This window comes from Oncorhynchus nerka, unplaced genomic scaffold, assembly GCF_034236695.1.
Source record: "Oncorhynchus nerka isolate Pitt River unplaced genomic scaffold, Oner_Uvic_2.0 unplaced_scaffold_836, whole genome shotgun sequence".
Taxonomy (NCBI): Eukaryota; Metazoa; Chordata; class Actinopteri; order Salmoniformes; family Salmonidae; genus Oncorhynchus; species Oncorhynchus nerka.
In genome coordinates this window covers 276,112-297,748 of record NW_027040435.1, presented here as the reverse complement: position 1 = coordinate 297,748, position 21,637 = coordinate 276,112, and the positions used below count along the sequence as shown (strand labels likewise).

Here is a 21,637-nt window from a genome sequence, read left to right as displayed (position 1 = left end):
GCCAAAATCTTCTCCCACTGCCGGCCACTGGGCTTCCTGTCACTACCATATTTGGAGGTGAGTGGAAACGCCAACCGGATGCTTCAGATGTATACATCTGGTGAAACATCAATGTTCTATCTGTGGACTAACCTAGAAAACAGAGGCATTGGTTCCCAAAAGCTCAACATCTACAACTGTTACGTTGTAGGAAATACCCCCAGACTAGGTCTGGCAACAGGCAAATGAACACATACAAACTAGTCCCTGCTGCTATTCTGGGGTTGCTACATCCCACAGGTTCAGAACTTGAAATGATGAATGATGGATTGTATGTATGTGTGTGTGTGTGTGTGTGTGTGTGTGTGTGTGTGTGTGTGTGTGTGTGTGTGTGTGTGTGTGTGTGTGTGTGTGTGTGTGTGTGTGTGTGTGTGTGTGTGTGTGTGTGTGTGTGTGTGTGTGTGTGTGCGTTGGTGTGACAGAGTGAGAGAGAGCGAAAGAGAGACAGAGAGACACATAGAGATAGAGAGTGAGAGTGAGAGAGCGAGAGAGACAGACAGAGAGACAGAGGGAGAGACAGGGAGACAGAGGGATAGAGAGAGAGAGGGAGAGAGAGAGAGAGAGAGAGATGGTGTGCGATGAAACTGCGTCTCTGAATCGCAGTGACGCTAAAGCAAAGCAAAACAGCATTCCTATAGCCTGCTCTGTCCGCCTCCCACTCCTGCATCACCATGTAGGCAGCCTATGTAGGCTATGCCATGTATCGATCACGATGTCTAGCAACACACGGCTTTACCAAAACCTGATTCCATTCTCATGACAAATGAGATGTTATGTCTGTGATATAACAGAATGACAGAAGGAAATCTGGATAACAAGCTCGTATAATTGTCATCAGGTTGACTGTAAGCTATGTCTGCCTGTGCAGTCTATGGAAAAAAAAACTCGATCTGCACTGACTGAATAACACCATGTCCATGAAAATGATGATGTGGTGTGATGGTGGAGACAGAACAGAACAACAGCACACTAAACGGGGAAAACACATTTAACGGTTAAACGATCCAATACTCACTCAGTCAGATCTTTGAAACGGATAAAACGTTTCCACCTGCATCATCCTTTAACGAAGTGTCGGATGCAGCTAGCCTCAACGGTAACTAATATTAACCTGCACCGTGTTCTATACTCAGCCTACTGCTGGTTAAAGCTGCAACGGCATCCTTCTGACTGGCGTCAGTTTAGACCAATAGAAAGGCGAGAAGGGTGTTTCCACCTACACCCTGTTTCTCTTAACCTATGAGGGTAGAGTAAGTGTAAAACATTGTCCAAAAGGCGGGATTTTATTTAGGTTCGAGCTGTCTCTCTAGTGACGGTCTGTCCTGCTTTGACAGTGCTGAAAGTCTTAAGAGCCATGCAGGCTATTTGATCCTATTCTATTCTATTATTTAACTTAGCCTAGTTATTTACGGTTCATAATACTATGTTATGGTATTTCTTCTGTCACATAATTAGTTTAAATGCAAGTAAAGGTGAAATCAGGAAATAATTGAATATTAAAACCATCTCTAAATTATTTGTCTGTAATTATTTCAATGCTCATTCTATGGAAATGAGCTAACAAAGCCCAAAACATTCTGAAACCATTAGGCTACCTGTGGCATCTCCTTCTATTCTATTCTATTATATTCTATTCATAATTCATGCTAATGAGGCAAGTAAAATATGCTATGAGTTTCTATCTATTCGTTGTTCGTTTTATAATAAACTCTGTGACAAAATAGTAGACTCTCACTCTCACCCTCTCTAACTCTCTCACTCTCACTCTCTCTCTCTCCTGGCTAATATAGATCCTTTGCCATAGCATATGTTTTTCATAGCATTTTCTTATATATTTTGTACATATTTTTATTCAGATTCAATTAATTTATATTCCTTCTACTATGCAAAAAAGTACCACTAGTCTATTGTAGTTTGGTTTCCTTATAAATATATTTAGTAAATATGGTTAATTTCACAGAAAAAGATATTCTGTATTTTATAGAATCTATGAATAAATTCCCCTTATTATAAAACCTACAGTGGAAAACATAAATTGCAGCTTGCTGTTGGACATGCGCGTGGTGTAGAACACGGAATATGGCGGCCTGCATCTGATGGCAAATGAAGGATCTGACGCGAATACCTTCTCGAAACTGTGAGTACTACATTGTTTGTATTTCATGATAACTTCCAGATATAGTTTATGGAATTTTCGCTCTCCTCTAGGCCTACTGGTTTATGTAGGCTATGTACAAACACTGAGAGAGCAGAGATTAAACGTAAACAATGAGTACTACGCCATGAGCTCGGTGTGTATTTTTCATGGCACATTTTGGCTCTTCTAACATATTCCCTGGACTCTACTGCTGCACAGTGGGCGCTATTGGTGTTTACGATGGTCAATTTCTTTCAGAGAAAGAGATCATAATAATAATATTAATTGTGGAGATATGATCGAGGCACATGCTCCATTTCTAAATCCTAGTATTAGTTCCTAGCTGACATCATTGACAGGAACAGAGAGAATGATGAAAAAGGGAAAAGGAAACGCATCACACGCCGATGTTTTATTTATTCAATTGATTGCCAACACACGTTAGTATGTTTTTATTTATACTTTATTGTTTTATTTACACCAGGCTTGCCGTATTTCCCCAAAAACTTATTTGCACAGGGTTGTCTTTGAAAAACAATGAGTCAATCAATAGGCTTTTCTTTATCTAAGAGAATGCTTAACAGTTGTCTATCTATGTACCCATTTTTGCAATATATATGAATGAATAAATAAGTATTAACGAAAGATAAACTAAGGGCATATTTTTCTAATTTCTAAACTGTTGTGAGCCTCTTCGGTTAACGCCCACTTCTGAGGAGTGCAGCCACTCGATGTGGACACGCCCCCTACATTCGTTTTACTCGGACACCATTCACCTCATGTCATGTTATACAATGTATCAAATAGAGATTTTATGGTGTAACAGCAAGGGTTCTTAAAGAGTAGGTAACAAACGTAACCACATGTAACATAAGGATTTGCGTTAGTATATACATGAACAATCCCAATACAAATGTACACCTATTTTTGGGAGTTATTACATAAAACAGATCAGAATATCCAAAGAATGCCGAAGTCATGTCGGGAAAGGTTTTTCAAAGGTGTGGTGTAATATGGAAGACCCCGCAAGCCAACCTATTCCCTAAAATGTAAACTCCTAAAGAAATAACTTCAAATGTTTAAATTCAAATGCTTAAATTTAAAACCAAATCGTTGGCACTCATGATTACTGGCTTCAATTACTTTCAGCCAACTTACAAGCAAATACTTTATGAATTTATTTTTTACAAATAAACTTGCAAGGTTGCTAGCCAACTAACCTAACATTAGCCCTAATGGCCTGCTAAGGTTAGCCTTATTAGCCTGCTAACATTAGCCCTACTAGCCTGCTAATGTTAGCCCTACCAGCCAGTAGCTATCAACACCTAGCTTACAGCTACATTAAAGTAAACCAAAGTCTTGGAAATATATAACACCATACAATCAGTTATCAATGAATGTTAGCTATTTGCAGTTATCATAGCCAGCAAGCTAACCAGCCAGCTAAAGTTAGCTATTTAGCCAACTAGCTATTAGCCTAGCCAGCCTAGCCAAACACCACGGTTATGGTCGGCAAGCTAGAGCTCTCCTACTGGAGACCAGCTAGAACACAACTAACACGTAACTGCATATGAAAAGCAAAGAGAACGCAGAGACTTACATGTTGATAGTTGGAGGCCCATCCGATGCAAACACTTTTAAAAGAGTGCAAGCTGAGTTAGCTACCGAAGAGAGGAGAGATGGGCGCTTCATCGGGCCGAAATCCAAAATAGATTTCAGATGTCCGTCAACTAGCGCGCTGGCACTAATCCAAGGTTGGAAAAGTTGCAAAACTCCCATAGCCTACTTCACAGAGAACATGCCAAAAAGTTGAAAAAACAAAACAAAAAGGAGAACAGACAAGGTATTACACAATTACAGCAAGCAGGTATGAGTTTCTCTGTCGTTTGGAGCCCATGGCAAGAAGGCACCGGTGCCTGCTTGCTAAAAGGTTCCCACCTAGATAACACAGCCCACCTAGATAACACAGCCCACCTAGATAACACAGCCACAGTTGTGGAAAAGTACCCAATTGTCATACTTAAAAATACCTTAATAGAAAATGACTCAAGTGAAAGTCACCCAGTAAAATACTACTTGAGTAAAAGTCTAAAAGTATTTGGTTTTAAGTATCAGAATTAAAAGTATAAATAATTTCAAATTCCTTATATTAAGCAAACTAGACGGCACTATTTCTTTGTTTTTTTATTTTACATTTACGATTAGCCAGGGGCACACTCCAACACTCTGACATAATTTACAAACAAAGCATGTGTGTTTAGTGAGAGTCTTCCAGATCAGAGGCAGTAGGGATGACCAGGGATGTTCTCTGTTTAGAGAGTCCACCAGATCAGAGGCAGTAGGGATGACCAGGGATGTTCTCTGTTTAGTGAGTCCACCAGATCAGAGGCAGTAGGGAGGACCAGGGATGTTCTCTGTTTAGAGAGTCCACCAGATCAGAGGCAGTAGGGATGACCAGGGATGTTCTCTTGATAAGTGCATGAATTGGACCATGTTCCTGTCTTGCTAAGCATTCAACATGTAACGAATACTTTTGGGTGTCAGGGAAAATGTATGGAGTAAAAAGTACAATATTATCTTTAGGAATGTAGTGAAGTGAAAGTTGTCAAAAATATAAATAGTAAAGTACAGATAGCCCAAAAAAGTACTTAAGCAGTACTTAATGATGTTTTACTGCACAGCCACAAAGTCAGTGAATAGCATGAGGTGTGGCTAACCTTAGCCGGCTTGGGCTGAATTCACTAGCATAGAGTAGATCCTCCATATAGAATGAGGTGTGGCTAACCTTAGCCGGCTTGGGCTGAATTCACTAGCATAGAGTAGATCCTCCATATGACGTTGAGAAATTGTGGGTAGTTTAGAAGTTATCCGGAAATAAGTTAATAAATATGTAATAACCCAAAAACATGACTATGTTTGTACTGATAGGTAACCACATCGGAACTACATCTACGTTACTAAGTCTTTGGCCGTGCTGTGTTCTTACCGTGGTGAGTAACAACTAATGCTTGCTACCCTTTTAAACTTTTTCAGCTCGAGACCCAAATGAGACATTGATGGTCCTCCTGTGACCCAAATCGTCCTCCAACAACCCAAACTAATAATACACAGTGTGTAATAACAGATATACAGTGGAAGTATTCACCTCTTGGCATTCATCCCATTTTGTTGCCTTACAACCTGGAATTAAAATAGATTTTTGAAAGACTTGACTTAAACAACATGCCCACCACTTTGTAGATTCAAAATATTTTTTTATTGTCAAACAAACAAGAAATAGGACAAAAAACAGAACTTACGGGTGCATAACTATTCACCCCCCCCCCCCCCCCCGTCAATACTTTGTAGAGACACCTTTTGCAGCAATTACAGCTGCAAGTCTCTTGCGGTATGTCTCGATACGCTTGGCACATCTAACCACTGGGATTTTTGCCCATTCTTCAAGGCAAAACTGCTCAAGCTCCTTCAAGTTGGATGGGTTCCGCTGGTGTACAGCAATATTTAAGTCATACCACAGATTCTCAATTGGGTTGAGGTCTGGGCTTTGACTAGGCCATTCCAAGACATTAAAATGTTTCCCCCTAAACCATTCGAGTATTGCTTTAGCAGTATGCTTAGGTTCATTGTCCTGCTGGAAGGTGAACCTCCATCCCAGTCTCAAATCTCTGGAAGACTGAAATAGGTTTCTCTCAACAATTTCCCTGTATTTAGCACCATCCATCATTCCTTCAATTCTGACCAGTTGACCAGGTAATTGGTTGCACCAGATCTTATTTAGGGGCATCATAGCAAAGAGGGTGAATACATATGCACGCACCACTTTTCATTTATTTTTTATTTTTAGATTTTTTAAACAAACTATTTTTTTTTAAATTACTTCAACAATTTGGACTATTTTGTGTATGTCTATTACATGAAATCCAAATTAAAAACAAATTAAATTACAGGCTGTAAAGCAAACAAAATAGGAAAAATGCCAAGGAGGTTGTGTCACGACTTCCGCCGAAGTCGGTCCCTCTCCTTGTTGGGGCGGCGTTCGGCGGTCGACGTCACCGGCTTTCTAGCCACCGCCAATCCACTTTTCATTTTCCATTTGTTCTGTCTTTGTCTTATCACACCTGGCTTCACTCAATCAATTACTTGTTTATTATTTAACCCTCTGTTCCCCATGTTGTATTTGTGAGTGATTTTGTTTATTGTATTTTTGGTCCTTCATTGTGTGCTCGTAATGTTATTTAGTACATTTGTCGTTTTGAGTAAAAGTACGTTGATTACTCATATTTGCTGTCCTGCGCCTGACTCTCTACACCAGCTGCACATAGGACCCTTACAGGGAATGAATACTTTTGCTAGGCACTGTATTCTCATGACTCACCCCTGACATTCCCAGGGCCCCCTTTTGGGAATTATTATTGTCAGTATTATTTAGTATGGTATTATTATTTTCAGTATTATTTAGTATGGTATTATTATTGTCAGTAGTATTTAGTATGGTATTATTATTGTCAGTAGTATTTAGTATGGTATTATTATTTAGTATGGTATTATTATTTAGTATGGTATTATTATTTTCAGTAGTATTTAGTATGGTATTATTATTTAGTATGGTATTATTATTGTCAGTAGTATTTAGTATGGTATTATTATTTAGTATGGTATTATTAATGTCAGTATTATTTAGTATGGTATTATTATTTAGTATGGTATTATTATTGTCAGTAGTATTTAGTATGGTATTATTATTGTCAGTAGTATTTAGTATGGTATTATTATTGTCAGTATTATTTAGTATGGTATTATTTAGTATGGTATTATTATTTAGCATGGTATTATTATTTAGCATGGTATTATTTAGTATGTTATTATTGTCAGTAGTATTTAGTATGGTATTATTATTGTCAGTATTATTTAGTATGGTATTATTTAGTATGGTATTATTATTTAGCATGGTATTATTATTTAGCATGGTATTATTTAGTATGTTATTATTGTCAGTAGTATTTAGTATGGTATTATTATTGTCAGTAGTATTTAGTATGGTATTATTATTGTCAGTAGTATTTAGTATGGTATTATTATTTAGCATGGTATTATTATTTAGCATGGTATTATTTAGTATGTTATTATTGTCAGTATTATTTAGTATGTTATTATTGTCAGTAGTATTTAGTATGGTATTATTATTGTCGGTAGTATTTAGTATGGTATTATTATTGTCAGTATTATTTAGTATGGTATTATTATTGTCAGTATTATTTAGTATGGTATTATTATTGTCAGTAGTATTTAGTATGGTATTATTATTTAGTATGGTATTATTGTTGTCAGTAGTATTTAGTATGGTATTATTATTGTCAGTATTATTTAGTATGGTATTATTGTTGTCAGTATTATTTAGTGTGGTATTATTATTGTCAGTAGTATTTAGTATGGTATTATTATTTAGTATGGTATTATTGTCAGTATTATTTAGTATGGTATTATTAATGTCAGTATTATTTAGTATGGTATTATTATTGTCAGTAGTATTTAGTATGGTATTATTATTGTCAGTAGTATTTAGTATGGTATTATTATTGTCGGTAGTATTTAGTATGGTATTATTATTGTCGGTAGTATTTAGTATGGTATTATTGTTGTCAGTATTATTTAGTATGGTATTATTATTGTCAGTAGTATTTAGTATGGTATTATTATTGTCAGTAGTATTTAGTATGGTATTATTGTCAGTATTATTTAGTATGGTATTATTATTGTCAGTAGTATTTAGTATGGTATTATTATTTAGTATGGTATTATTATTTAGTATGGTATTATTATTGTCAGTATTATTTAGTATGGTATTATTATTGTCAGTAGTATTTAGTATGGTATTATTGTTGTCAGTATTATTTAGTGTGGTATTATTATTTAGTATGGTATTATTATTTAGTATGGTATTATTATTTAGTATGGTATTATTATTTAGTATGGTATTATTATTTAGTATGGTATTATTATTGTCAGTATTATTTAGTATGGTATTATTATTGTCAGTAGTATTTAGTATGGTATTATTATTGTCAGTAGTATTTAGTGTGGTATTATTATTTAGTATGGTATTATTATTGTCAGTAGTATTTAGTATGGTATTATTATTTAGTATGGTATTATTATTTAGTATGGTATTATTATTTAGTATGGTATTATTATTTAGTATGGTATTATTATTTAGTATGGTATTATTATTTAGTATGGTATTATTATTTAGTATGGTATTATTATTTAGTACGGTATTATTATTGTCGGTAGTATTTAGTATGGTATTATTATTGTCAGTAGTATTTAGTGTGGTATTATTATTTAGTATGGTATTATTATTGTCAGTAGTATTTAGTATGGTATTATTATTGTCAGTATTATTTAGTATGGTATTATTGTTGTCAGTATTATTTAGTATGGTATTATTATTGTCAGTAGTATTTAGTATGGTATTATTATTGTCAGTATTATTTAGTATGGTATTATTATTGTCAGTAGTATTTAGTATGGTATTATTATTGTCAGTAGTATTTAGTATGGTATTATTATTGTCAGTAGTATTTAGTGTGGTATTATTATTTAGTATGGTATTATTATTGTCAGTAGTATTTAGTATGGTATTATTGTTGTCAGTAGTATTTAGTGTGGTATTATTATTTAGTATGGTATTATTATTGTCAGTAGTATTTAGTATGGTATTATTGTTGTCAGTAGTATTTAGTATGGTATTATTATTTAGTATGGTATTATTATTGTCAGTAGTATTTAGTATGGTATTATTATTGTCAGTAGTATTTAGTATGGTATTATTGTTGTCAGTAGTATTTAGTGTGGTATTATTATTGTCGGTAGTATTTAGTATGGTATTATTATTGTCGGTAGTATTTAGTATGGTATTATTATTGTCAGTAGTATTTAGTATGGTATTATTATTTAGTATGGTATTATTATTTAGTATGGTATTATTATTGTCAGTAGTATTTAGTATGGTATTATTGTTGTCAGTAGTATTTAGTATGGTATTATTATTGTCAGTATTATTTAGTATGGTATTATTATTGTCAGTAGTATTTAGTATGGTATTATTGTTGTCAGTATTATTTAGTATGGTATTATTATTGTCGGTAGTATTTAGTATGGTATTATTATTGTCAGTAGTATTTAGTATGGTATTATTATTTAGTATGGTATTATTATTGTCAGTAGTATTTAGTATGGTATTATTATTGTCAGTATTATTTAGTATGGTATTATTATTTAGTATGGTATTATTATTTAGTATGGTATTATTATTGTCAGTAGTATTTAGTATGGTATTATTATTGTCAGTAGTATTTAGTATGGTATTATTGTTGTCAGTAGTATTTAGTATGGTATTATTATTGTCGGTAGTATTTAGTATGGTATTATTATTGTCAGTATTATTTAGTATGGTATTATTATTGTCAGTAGTATTTAGTATGGTATTATTATTTAGTGTGGTATTATTATTTAGTATGGTATTATTATTGTCAGTAGTATTTAGTATGGTATTATTATTTAGTATGGTATTATTATTTAGTATGGTATTATTATTTAGTATGGTATTATTGTTGTCAGTATTATTTAGTATGGTATTATTATTGTCAGTAGTATATAGTATGGTATTATTATTGTCAGTAGTATTTAGTATGGTATTATTGTTGTCAGTAGTATTTAGTATGGTATTATTATTGTCAGTATTATTTAGTATGGTATTATTATTTAGTATGGTATTATTATTGTCAGTAGTATTTAGTATGGTATTATTATTGTCAGTAGTATTTAGTATGGTATTATTGTCAGTAGTATTTAGTATGGTATTATTAATGTCAGTATTATTTAGTATGGTATTATTAATGTCAGTATTATTTAGTATGGTATTATTATTTTCAGTATTATTTAGTATGGTATTATTATTGTCAGTATTATTTAGTATGGTATTATTATTGTCAGTATTATTTAGTATGGTATTATTATTGTCAGTATTATTTAGTATGGTATTATTTAGTATGGTATTATTATTGAGCATGGTATTATTTAGTATGGTATTATTATTGTCAGTATTATTTAGTGTGGTATTATTGTCAGTATTATTTAGTATGGTATTATTGTCAGTATTATTTAGTATGGTATTATTGTCAGTATTATTTAGTATGGTATTATTGTCAGTATTATTTAGTGTGGTATTATTATTGTCAGTATTATTTAGTATGGTATTATTGTCAGTATTATTTAGTGTGGTATTATTATTGTCAGTAGTATTTAGTATGGTATTATTATTGTCAGTAGTATTTAGTATGGTATTATTATTGTCAGTAGTATTTAGTGTGGTATTATTATTTAGTATGGTATTATTATTGTCAGTAGTATTTAGTATGGTATTATTGTTGTCAGTAGTATTTAGTGTGGTATTATTATTTAGTATGGTATTATTATTGTCAGTAGTATTTAGTATGGTATTATTGTTGTCAGTAGTATTTAGTATGGTATTATTATTTAGTATGGTATTATTATTGTCAGTAGTATTTAGTATGGTATTATTATTGTCAGTAGTATTTAGTATGGTATTATTGTTGTCAGTAGTATTTAGTGTGGTATTATTATTGTCGGTAGTATTTAGTATGGTATTATTATTGTCGGTAGTATTTAGTATGGTATTATTATTGTCAGTAGTATTTAGTATGGTATTATTATTTAGTATGGTATTATTATTTAGTATGGTATTATTATTGTCAGTAGTATTTAGTATGGTATTATTGTTGTCAGTAGTATTTAGTATGGTATTATTATTGTCAGTATTATTTAGTATGGTATTATTATTGTCAGTAGTATTTAGTATGGTATTATTGTTGTCAGTATTATTTAGTATGGTATTATTATTGTCGGTAGTATTTAGTATGGTATTATTATTGTCAGTAGTATTTAGTATGGTATTATTATTTAGTATGGTATTATTATTGTCAGTAGTATTTAGTATGGTATTATTATTGTCAGTATTATTTAGTATGGTATTATTATTTAGTATGGTATTATTATTTAGTATGGTATTATTATTGTCAGTAGTATTTAGTATGGTATTATTATTGTCAGTAGTATTTAGTATGGTATTATTGTTGTCAGTAGTATTTAGTATGGTATTATTATTGTCGGTAGTATTTAGTATGGTATTATTATTGTCAGTATTATTTAGTATGGTATTATTATTGTCAGTAGTATTTAGTATGGTATTATTATTTAGTGTGGTATTATTATTTAGTATGGTATTATTATTGTCAGTAGTATTTAGTATGGTATTATTATTTAGTATGGTATTATTATTTAGTATGGTATTATTATTTAGTATGGTATTATTGTTGTCAGTATTATTTAGTATGGTATTATTATTGTCAGTAGTATATAGTATGGTATTATTATTGTCAGTAGTATTTAGTATGGTATTATTGTTGTCAGTAGTATTTAGTATGGTATTATTATTGTCAGTATTATTTAGTATGGTATTATTATTTAGTATGGTATTATTATTGTCAGTAGTATTTAGTATGGTATTATTATTGTCAGTAGTATTTAGTATGGTATTATTGTCAGTAGTATTTAGTATGGTATTATTAATGTCAGTATTATTTAGTATGGTATTATTAATGTCAGTATTATTTAGTATGGTATTATTATTTTCAGTATTATTTAGTATGGTATTATTATTGTCAGTATTATTTAGTATGGTATTATTATTGTCAGTATTATTTAGTATGGTATTATTATTGTCAGTATTATTTAGTATGGTATTATTTAGTATGGTATTATTATTGAGCATGGTATTATTTAGTATGGTATTATTATTGTCAGTATTATTTAGTGTGGTATTATTGTCAGTATTATTTAGTATGGTATTATTGTCAGTATTATTTAGTATGGTATTATTGTCAGTATTATTTAGTATGGTATTATTGTCAGTATTATTTAGTGTGGTATTATTATTGTCAGTATTATTTAGTGTGGTATTATTGTCAGTATTATTTAGTATGGTATTATTGTCAGTATTATTTAGTATGGTATTATTATTGTCAGTATTATTTAGTGTGGTATTATTGTCAGTATTATTTAGTATGGTATTATTGTCAGTATTATTTAGTATGGTATTATTGTCAGTATTATTTAGTATGGTATTATTGTCAGTATTATTTAGTGTGGTATTATTATTTAGTATGGTATTATTAATTTCAGTAGTATTTAGTATGGTATTATTGTTGTCAGTAGTATTTAGTATGGCATTATTAATTTCAGTAGTATTTAGTGTGGTATTATTATTTAGTATGGTATTATTAATTTCAGTAGTATTTAGTATGGTATTATTGTTGTCAGTAGTATTTAGTATGGCATTATTAATTTCAGTAGTATTTAGTGTGGTATTATTAATTTCAGTAGTATTTAGTATGGTATTATTGTTGTCAGTATTATTTAGTATGGTATTATTATTGTCAGTAGTATTTAGTATGGTATTATTGTTGTCAGTAGTATTTAGTATGGTATTATTATTTAGTATGGTATTATTATTGTCGGTAGTATTTAGTATGGTATTATTATTGTCAGTAGTATTTAGTATGGTATTATTATTGTCAGTAGTATTTAGTATGGTATTATTATTGTCAGTAGTCTTTAGTATGGTATTATTGTTGTCAGTAGTATTTAGTATGGCATTATTAATTTCAGTAGTATTTAGTGTGGTACTATTATTGTCAGTATTATTTAGTATGGTATTATTATTGTCAGTAGTATTTAGTATGGTATTATTATTTAGTATGGTATTATTATTGTCAGTAGTATTTAGTATGGTATTATTAATTTCAGTAGTATTTAGTATGGTATTATTGTTGTCAGTAGTATTTAGTATGGCATTATTAATTTCAGTAGTATTTAGTGTGGTATTATTAATTTCAGTAGTATTTAGTATGGTATTATTATTGTCAGTATTATTTAGTATGGTATTATTATTGTCAGTAGTATTTAGTATGGTATTATTGTTGTCAGTAGTATTTAGTATGGTATTATTATTGTCGGTAGTATTTAGTATGGTATTATTATTGTCAGTAGTATTTAGTATGGTATTATTATTGTCAGTAGTCTTTAGTATGGTATTATTGTTGTCAGTAGTATTTAGTATGGTATTATTATTGTCGGTAGTATTTAGTATGGTATTATTATTGTCAGTAGTATTTAGTATGGTATTATTATTGTCAGTAGTATTTAGTATGGTATTATTATATAGTATGGTATTATTATTGTCAGTAGTATTTAGTATGGTATTATTATTGTCAGTAGTATTTAGTATGGTATTATTATTGTCAGTAGTATTTAGTATGGTATTATTATTGTCGGTAGTATTTAGTATGGTATTATTATTGTCAGTAGTCTTTAGTATGGTATTATTATTGTCGGTAGTATTTAGTATGGTATTATTGTCGGTAGTATTTAGTATGGTATTATTATTTAGTATGGTATTATTATTTAGTATGGTATTATTATTGTCAGTAGTATTTAGTATGGTATTATTATTTAGTATGGTATTATTATTTAGTATGGTATTATTATTTAGTATGGTATTATTGTTGTCAGTATTATTTAGTATGGTATTATTATTGTCAGTAGTATATAGTATGGTATTATTATTGTCAGTAGTATTTAGTATGGTATTATTGTTGTCAGTAGTATTTAGTATGGTATTATTATTGTCAGTATTATTTAGTATGGTATTATTATTTAGTATGGTATTATTATTGTCAGTAGTATTTAGTATGGTATTATTATTGTCAGTAGTATTTAGTATGGTATTATTATTGTCAGTAGTATTTAGTATGGTATTATTAATGTCAGTATTATTTAGTATGGTATTATTAATGTCAGTATTATTTAGTATGGTATTATTATTTTCAGTATTATTTAGTATGGTATTATTATTGTCAGTATTATTTAGTATGGTATTATTATTGTCAGTATTATTTAGTATGATATTATTATTGTCAGTATTATTTAGTATGGTATTATTTAGTATGGTATTATTATTGAGCATGGTATTATTTAGTATGGTATTATTATTGTCAGTATTATTTAGTATGGTATTATTTAGTATGGTATTATTATTGAGCATGGTATTATTTAGTGTGGTATTATTATTGTCAGTAGTATTTAGTATGGTATTATTATTGTCGGTAGTATTTAGTATGGTATTATTATTGTCAGTAGTATTTAGTATGGTATTATTATTGTCAGTATTATTTAGTATGGTATTATTGTCAGTATTATTTAGTATGGTATTATTGTCAGTATTATTTAGTATGGTATTATTATTGTCAGTAGTATTTAGTATGGTATTATTTAGTATGGTATTATTATTGTCAGTATTATTTAGTATGGTATTATTGTCAGTATTATTTAGTATGGTATTATTATTGTCAGTAGTATTTAGTATGGTATTATTATTGTCAGTAGTATTTAGTATGGTATTATTATTGTCAGTATTATTTAGTATGGTATTATTGTCAGTATTATTTAGTATGGTATTATTGTCAGTATTATTTAGTATGGTATTATTGTCAGTATTATTTAGTGTGGTATTATTATTTAGTATGGTATTATTAATTTCAGTAGTATTTAGTATGGTATTATTGTTGTCAGTAGTATTTAGTATGGCATTATTAATTTCAGTAGTATTTAGTGTGGTATTATTATTTAGTATGGTATTATTAATTTCAGTAGTATTTAGTATGGTATTATTGTTGTCAGTAGTATTTAGTATGGCATTATTAATTTCAGTAGTATTTAGTGTGGTATTATTAATTTCAGTAGTATTTAGTATGGTATTATTGTTGTCAGTATTATTTAGTATGGTATTATTATTGTCAGTAGTATTTAGTATGGTATTATTGTTGTCAGTAGTATTTAGTATGGTATTATTATTTAGTATGGTATTATTATTGTCGGTAGTATTTAGTATGGTATTATTATTGTCAGTAGTATTTAGTATGGTATTATTATTGTCAGTAGTATTTAGTATGGTATTATTATTGTCAGTAGTCTTTAGTATGGTATTATTGTTGTCAGTAGTATTTAGTATGGCATTATTAATTTCAGTAGTATTTAGTGTGGTACTATTATTGTCAGTATTATTTAGTATGGTATTATTATTGTCAGTAGTATTTAGTATGGTATTATTATTTAGTATGGTATTATTATTGTCAGTAGTATTTAGTATGGTATTATTAATTTCAGTAGTATTTAGTATGGTATTATTGTTGTCAGTAGTATTTAGTATGGCATTATTAATTTCAGTAGTATTTAGTGTGGTATTATTAATTTCAGTAGTATTTAGTATGGTATTATTATTGTCAGTATTATTTAGTATGGTATTATTATTGTCAGTAGTATTTAGTATGGTATTATTGTTGTCAGTAGTATTTAGTATGGTATTATTATTGTCGGTAGTATTTAGTATGGTATTATTATTGTCAGTAGTATTTAGTATGGTATTATTATTGTCAGTAGTCTTTAGTATGGTATTATTGTTGTCAGTAGTATTTAGTATGGTATTATTATTGTCGGTAGTATTTAGTATGGTATTATTATTGTCAGTAGTATTTAGTATGGTATTATTATTGTCAGTAGTATTTAGTATGGTATTATTATATAGTATGGTATTATTATTGTCAGTAGTATTTAGTATGGTATTATTATTGTCAGTAGTATTTAGTATGGTATTATTATTGTCAGTAGTATTTAGTATGGTATTATTATTGTCGGTAGTATTTAGTATGGTATTATTATTGTCAGTAGTCTTTAGTATGGTATTATTATTGTCGGTAGTATTTAGTATGGTATTATTGTCGGTAGTATTTAGTATGGTATTATTATTGTCGGTAGTATTTAGTATGGTATTATTATTGTCAGTAGTATTTAGTATGGTATTATTATTGTCAGTAGTATTTAGTATGGTATTATTATTGTCAGTAGTATTTAGTATGGTATTATTATTTAGTATGGTATTATTATTGTCAGTAGTATTTAGTATGGTATTATTATTGTCAGTAGTATTTAGTATGGTATTATTATTGTCAGTAGTATTTAGTATGGTATTATTATTGTCGGTAGTATTTAGTATGGTATTATTATTGTCAGTAGTATTTAGTATGGTATTATTGTTGTCAGTAGTTTTTAGTATGGTATTATTGTTGTCAGTAGTCTTTAGTATGGTATTATTATTGTGGTTCCCCCCCCAAGCTAAGGAACAGTGTCAGATGCTCTCTCTGACCCTCCAAGATGCATGGACATTACACACAGATATTACTATATATATATTATTTTGGTTTAGGAACAGGTTGTCGGTGATCTCCTCCTGGGCATTTCCATTTTAAAAAGGTCCCATGAGCGCCATCATGTGAAGTTCATAGTAGCATGTCAAATGAAAGCTAAGAGTCTATATATATATATATATTTTTTTTTTAATTAAGGCATATATACATTCTTCAACCATTTTCCATCCTATAAATGTGTAATAATCAAAGGCTTTGATTTCTAGTCAAACAGATGGAAAAGGGGTCTTAGAAAACATCTATCAGGAAAAGTCCAAAGAAGTATCAGAAATACATCAAAACACAGTCATGTTGAAGTAAAGACCCCTGCCAACTAATATCAACACCTAGATTTAGTTTTGGAGACTTGCCTTCTGTACATTTAAGAAACATTGCTTGTGCCCTTCCCACTGGGCACAGATGTTAGTTCAACGTCTAGTTTTGATTTACATTTGGTGGTAAAATGAATTCAACTAAAAATGTAGGTTCAAAGTTGGATAAAAAAACAAAATGGTGATAACTTTTTGCAGGTCCAATCAGTTTTCCACGCTGATTCAATGTCATCACTTAATTATAACGTTTTTAAAAATGACGTGAACAATGTTGAGGAAACCAACTTTGCCCAGTGGGTTCTAATTCCGTTACCAAAAACCCACATCTTTTAAGATAAAAGTTCACAACGGAATTACCAAAAAATCTGTAACGGAATTACTGCAATCGAATTGGCTACAATGGTAAATCCTAGTAGTCACTAACCAGTTGGGTCACCTGCTAATGTCATTCCTTCCTCTGGTTTACTGTTGTTAAGCTCATTACTCTCTTCTGCCATCTGGTGGTCAAAGCAAGACAGTGAAGACCAAGATAACATTTCTCTCTCTCTCTCTCCAGTTAATTCCATCTCTCCTTACTGATACCTACGTACTAGGGCTGGGAATTACCAGGGACCTTACCAAAATTCTGTTAACAGATGTAAATCCACTTCACCTACTGTAGTTCAACAACCAACTTTTTTTATTTTTTTACTCAAGATGTGATGTCATAGGCATAGCTGACACCCCATTCTTTCTGCAGACATCTTTGAATCTTAATTTGGAGCAGATATTTAAGAGTTTTGGAAAACATGGTCGCATAAAAAACTGAGGGAGATTTTACCGTAAGTCTGGAGTCAAAGTGTAATTCCGTTATTGTGGAATTGCCCTCCTCTAGTAATAAGGAACCAGACCTAACTAAAACACTAGCACTTCCTCTCCTGTTGTTAAGTGGGGACATCTCCACTCCTTTCTGTCCTGGGGGCGTGGCCCTCCTGAATGGAACGCGGCCTCGACCAGTGAGCAGACACACATCGTCTGTCTGTTAATGAGAGGTTCTGGAATCCTTTTCATGTTAGAGTTCTTGACTCCCCCAGACAGACTCCCCCAGATGTACATGGCTTAATGGCCTTTTACGGAGGCTAGGAATCTTTATGGCTGGGGCAAGCTCAATGAGATCCACATCTAAGAAGGGGAGGGAGGAAGGGAGCGAGAGAGAGAGGGAGAGAGGGGCTGGAAAGAGAGGGGCTGGGGAGAGGGACAGAGAGCTGTTACACTGCAAAACCTAAACCTGACATTTTTGTTGACTCAGTAGAGATGTTGATAGAGAGATAATTTCTTCATCTTTTTCCATCACATGGATTTCATTGGGACTTCTTCACTGGTTAGATGGATGTTTTCTCACCTTGAGCGTCCTCTTTGGTGATTGGTTTCATCTTGACAATGTAAGATATCCGTAGAACCAGAGTGGTCTAGGCTCCATTGCTCATTGTTACCTACCTAAAAACAGTCTTATCCAGTTGGCTCTGTGGGCACATTTCCTTTCCTGCCTGTGTGTTATTGTGTTGTACCTTGCACTGGTAGAATGATTTGATTGGATGTGCATGTGCACTACATTTGAACAGGTTCTTATTGTTAGACAACATCAGTTATTATTCTGTCTGTCTGTCTGTCTGTCTGTCTGTCTGTCTGTCTGTCCTGTCTGGGGGCTTCAGTTTTCAGCCTGGGTCATGTTATTATTCTGTCTGCCTGGGGGCTTCAGGCTTCAGCCTGGGTCATGTTATTATTCTGTCTGTCTGGAGGCTTCAGTCTTCAGCCTGGGTCATGTTATTATTCTGTCTGTCTGGAGGCTTCAGTCTTCAGCCTGGGTCATGTTATTATTCTGTCTGGGGGCTTCAGTCTTCAGCCTGGGTCATGTTATTATTCTGTCTGTCTGGGGGCTTCAGTCTTCAGCCTGGGTCATGTTATTATTCTGTCTGGGTCATGTTATTATTCTGTCTGGGGGCTTCAGTCTTCAGCCTGGGTCATGTTATTATTCTGTCTGGAGGCTTCAGTCTTCAGCCTGGTCATGTTATTATTCTGTCTGGGGGCTTCAGGCTTCAGCCTGGGTCATGTTATTATTCTGTCTGTCTGGGGGCTTCAGGCTTCAGCCTGGGTCATGTTATTATTCTGTCTGTCTGGGGGCTTCAGTCTTCAGCCTGGGTCATGTTATTATTCTGTCTGGGGCTTCAGTCTTCAGCCTAGGTCATGTTATTATTCTGTCTGGGGGCTTCAGTCTTCAGCCTGGGTCATGCTATTATTCTGTCTGGGGCTTCAGTCTTCAGCCTGGGTCATGTTATTATTCTGTCTGGGGGCTTCAGTCTTCAGCCTGGGTCATGTTATTATTCTGTCTGGGGGCTTCAGTCTTCAGCCTGGGTCATGCTATTATTCTGTCTGGGGGCTTCAGTCTTCAGCCTGGGTCATGATATTATTCTGTCTGTCTGGGGGCTTCAGTATTCAGCCTGGGTCATGTTATTATTCTGTCTGTCTGGAGGCTTCAGGCTGCAGCCTGGGTCATGTTATTATTCTGTCTGTCTGGAGGCTTCAGTCTTCAGCCTGGGTCATGTTATTATTCTGTCTGTCTGGAGGCTTCAGGCTGCAGCCTGGGTCATGTTATTATTCTGTCTGTCTGGAGGCTTCAGGCTGCAGCCTGGGTCATGTTATTATTCTGTCTGTCTGGAGGCTTCAGTCTTCAGCCTGGGTCATGTTATTATTCTGTCTGTCTGGAGGCTTCAGGCTGCAGCCTGGGTCATGTTATTATTCTGTCTGTCTGGAGGCTTCAGTCTGCAGCCTGGGTCATGTTATTATTCTGTCTGTCTGGAGGCTTCAGGCTGCAGCCTGGGTCATGTTATTATTCTGTCTGTCTGGAGGCTTCAGGCTGCAGCCTGGGTCATGTTATTATTCTGTCTGTCTGGAGGCTTCAGTCTGCAGCCTGGGTCATGTTATTATTCTGTCTGTCTGGAGGCTTCAGGCTGCAGCCTGGGTCATGTTATTTGTAGAAAAAGGTTATGTCTGTTTTTTTTCTATACATTGAACGGATCTTCCTTTCGTCTGCCTCCTTTTCACTACTTTGGATGTGACTAAAAGCTGCACCTTTCATGTGGGTAGAAGTTGTTCAAGGCGTCCTAACTCATCTGTATGGGCTGGTACAAGAGCGTGGACTCCAGTCTTACTGTACTTTGGATAAAAGTGTCTGCTACACGGCACGTATTACTGTACCGTCTACAGCCATGACAGCTGTGACCTCATCACTTCTCCAAATACTCTTTGATCTTCAGAAGCCTGCAATGTTCCGGAGGCCCAGTCAATTATTACACTGTCTGTCAGTGATGAAATCCACTTGTGGTTTTCATTCCCTCAGAATGCGTTCGTGGTGATTAACGCTGATCCATTTCCTTCTGTGTCCTGGTCCCAGCTTCTGCTGATTTAGTTGCTGTGACAATGAAGATGAGCAAAAATTCCCCTCCATTTCAGTCGTTGCTGTTCGATATTTCTCCAATAGATGTTTCTTTGTGTGTACTCTTGCTGAAACAAGCTGTGGATATAGATTTTTTGCCTGCTGTACCAACCTAGAACGAGGGGCCCCGCCTAACTCTACTTGTCTTCCTTGTTTAAAAAGGTATCTTGACCTCAATGGAACTTCCTGGTTAAATAAAGGTTAAGAAAAACATGCATTGGGATTTCCTGGTTAAATACAGGTTAACAAATACATGTCTCTCTCTGTGTATCTGCTCTAGGAGCTCAGCACCGCGTCGGTAGTGGCACATTGACCAGTCTGTGGTCTCCTCACCTGGCACCTGGTGGTACCATCGGTCACAATGGGCCGAACACTTCAGAAAGGTCAGCACTTTTTTTAATGCTTTGTGTTGGATTGGTTCTATTATTTTCTATTCTACTCTAAAGTGTATTCATAAGAGGTTGAATTGTCTCCTTTTCAGAGCCAAAAGAAGAGAGGAGGGAGAAACCTGAGAGAAGTAACCCCTCTCCGGGAACCGGCCCCCCCTCTCTGGATAAATCTAATGGTATTAAACACATTTCCTGCAATGTTCCTCTCTGTCACAATGTAGCGGAACCTACGACTGTCAGATAGTATGAACTATGCCCTTTTGTTTCGCCAGAACCCTTCAGTTGGGAGGAGTACCTTAAGGAAACGTCATCCACAGCCGCTTCTCCCAGCTGTTTCAGACAGGTAGATATGACCCAGTAACTACAACACTAAGGGCTGCTTTGGGACAGGTAGATATGACCCAGTAACTACAACACTAAGGGCTGCTTTGGGACAGGTAGATATGACCCAGTAACTACAACACTAAGGGCTGCTTTGGGACAGGTAGATATGACCCAGTAACTACAACACTAAGGGCTGCTTTAGGACAGGTAGATATGACCCAGTAACTACAACACTAAGGGCTGCTTTAGGACAGGTAGATATGACCCAGTAACTACAACACTAAGGGCTGCTTTAGGACAGGTAGATATGACCCAGTAACTACAACACTAAGGGCTGCTTTAGGACAGGTAGATATGACCCACTAACTACAACACTAAGGGCTGCTTTAGGACAGGTAGATATGACCCAGTAACTACAACACTAAGGGCTGCTTTGGGACAGGTAGATATGACCCAGTAACTACAACACTAAGGGCTGCTTTAGGACAGGTAGATATGACCCAGTAACTACAACACTAAGGGCTGCTTTAGGACAGGTAGATATGACCCAGTAACTACAACAC

General features: G+C 33.0%; 2 long non-coding RNA genes across 2 annotated transcripts in view; one reads left to right on the top strand and one right to left on the bottom strand.

The window, feature by feature from the left end:
• The window catches only part of LOC135571032 (uncharacterized), a 9,949-nt gene extending 8,219 nt beyond the window's left edge, over nucleotides 1-1,730 (bottom strand). Inside the window, exon 1 of the long non-coding RNA XR_010463627.1 lies at nucleotides 1,055-1,730. This is a non-coding gene — a long non-coding RNA (uncharacterized LOC135571032). The remainder of the gene's footprint in view (nucleotides 1-1,054) is intronic.
• A 363-nt stretch (nucleotides 1,731-2,093) lies between these two features.
• On the top strand, nucleotides 2,094-21,116 carry LOC115122112 (uncharacterized). The gene is made up of 5 exons (XR_010463626.1): nucleotides 2,094-2,176; nucleotides 5,105-5,166; nucleotides 20,642-20,744; nucleotides 20,843-20,926; nucleotides 21,023-21,116. It is a non-coding gene; the product is annotated as an uncharacterized LOC115122112 (long non-coding RNA).
• The last annotated feature ends 521 nt before the right edge of the window (nucleotides 21,117-21,637 follow it).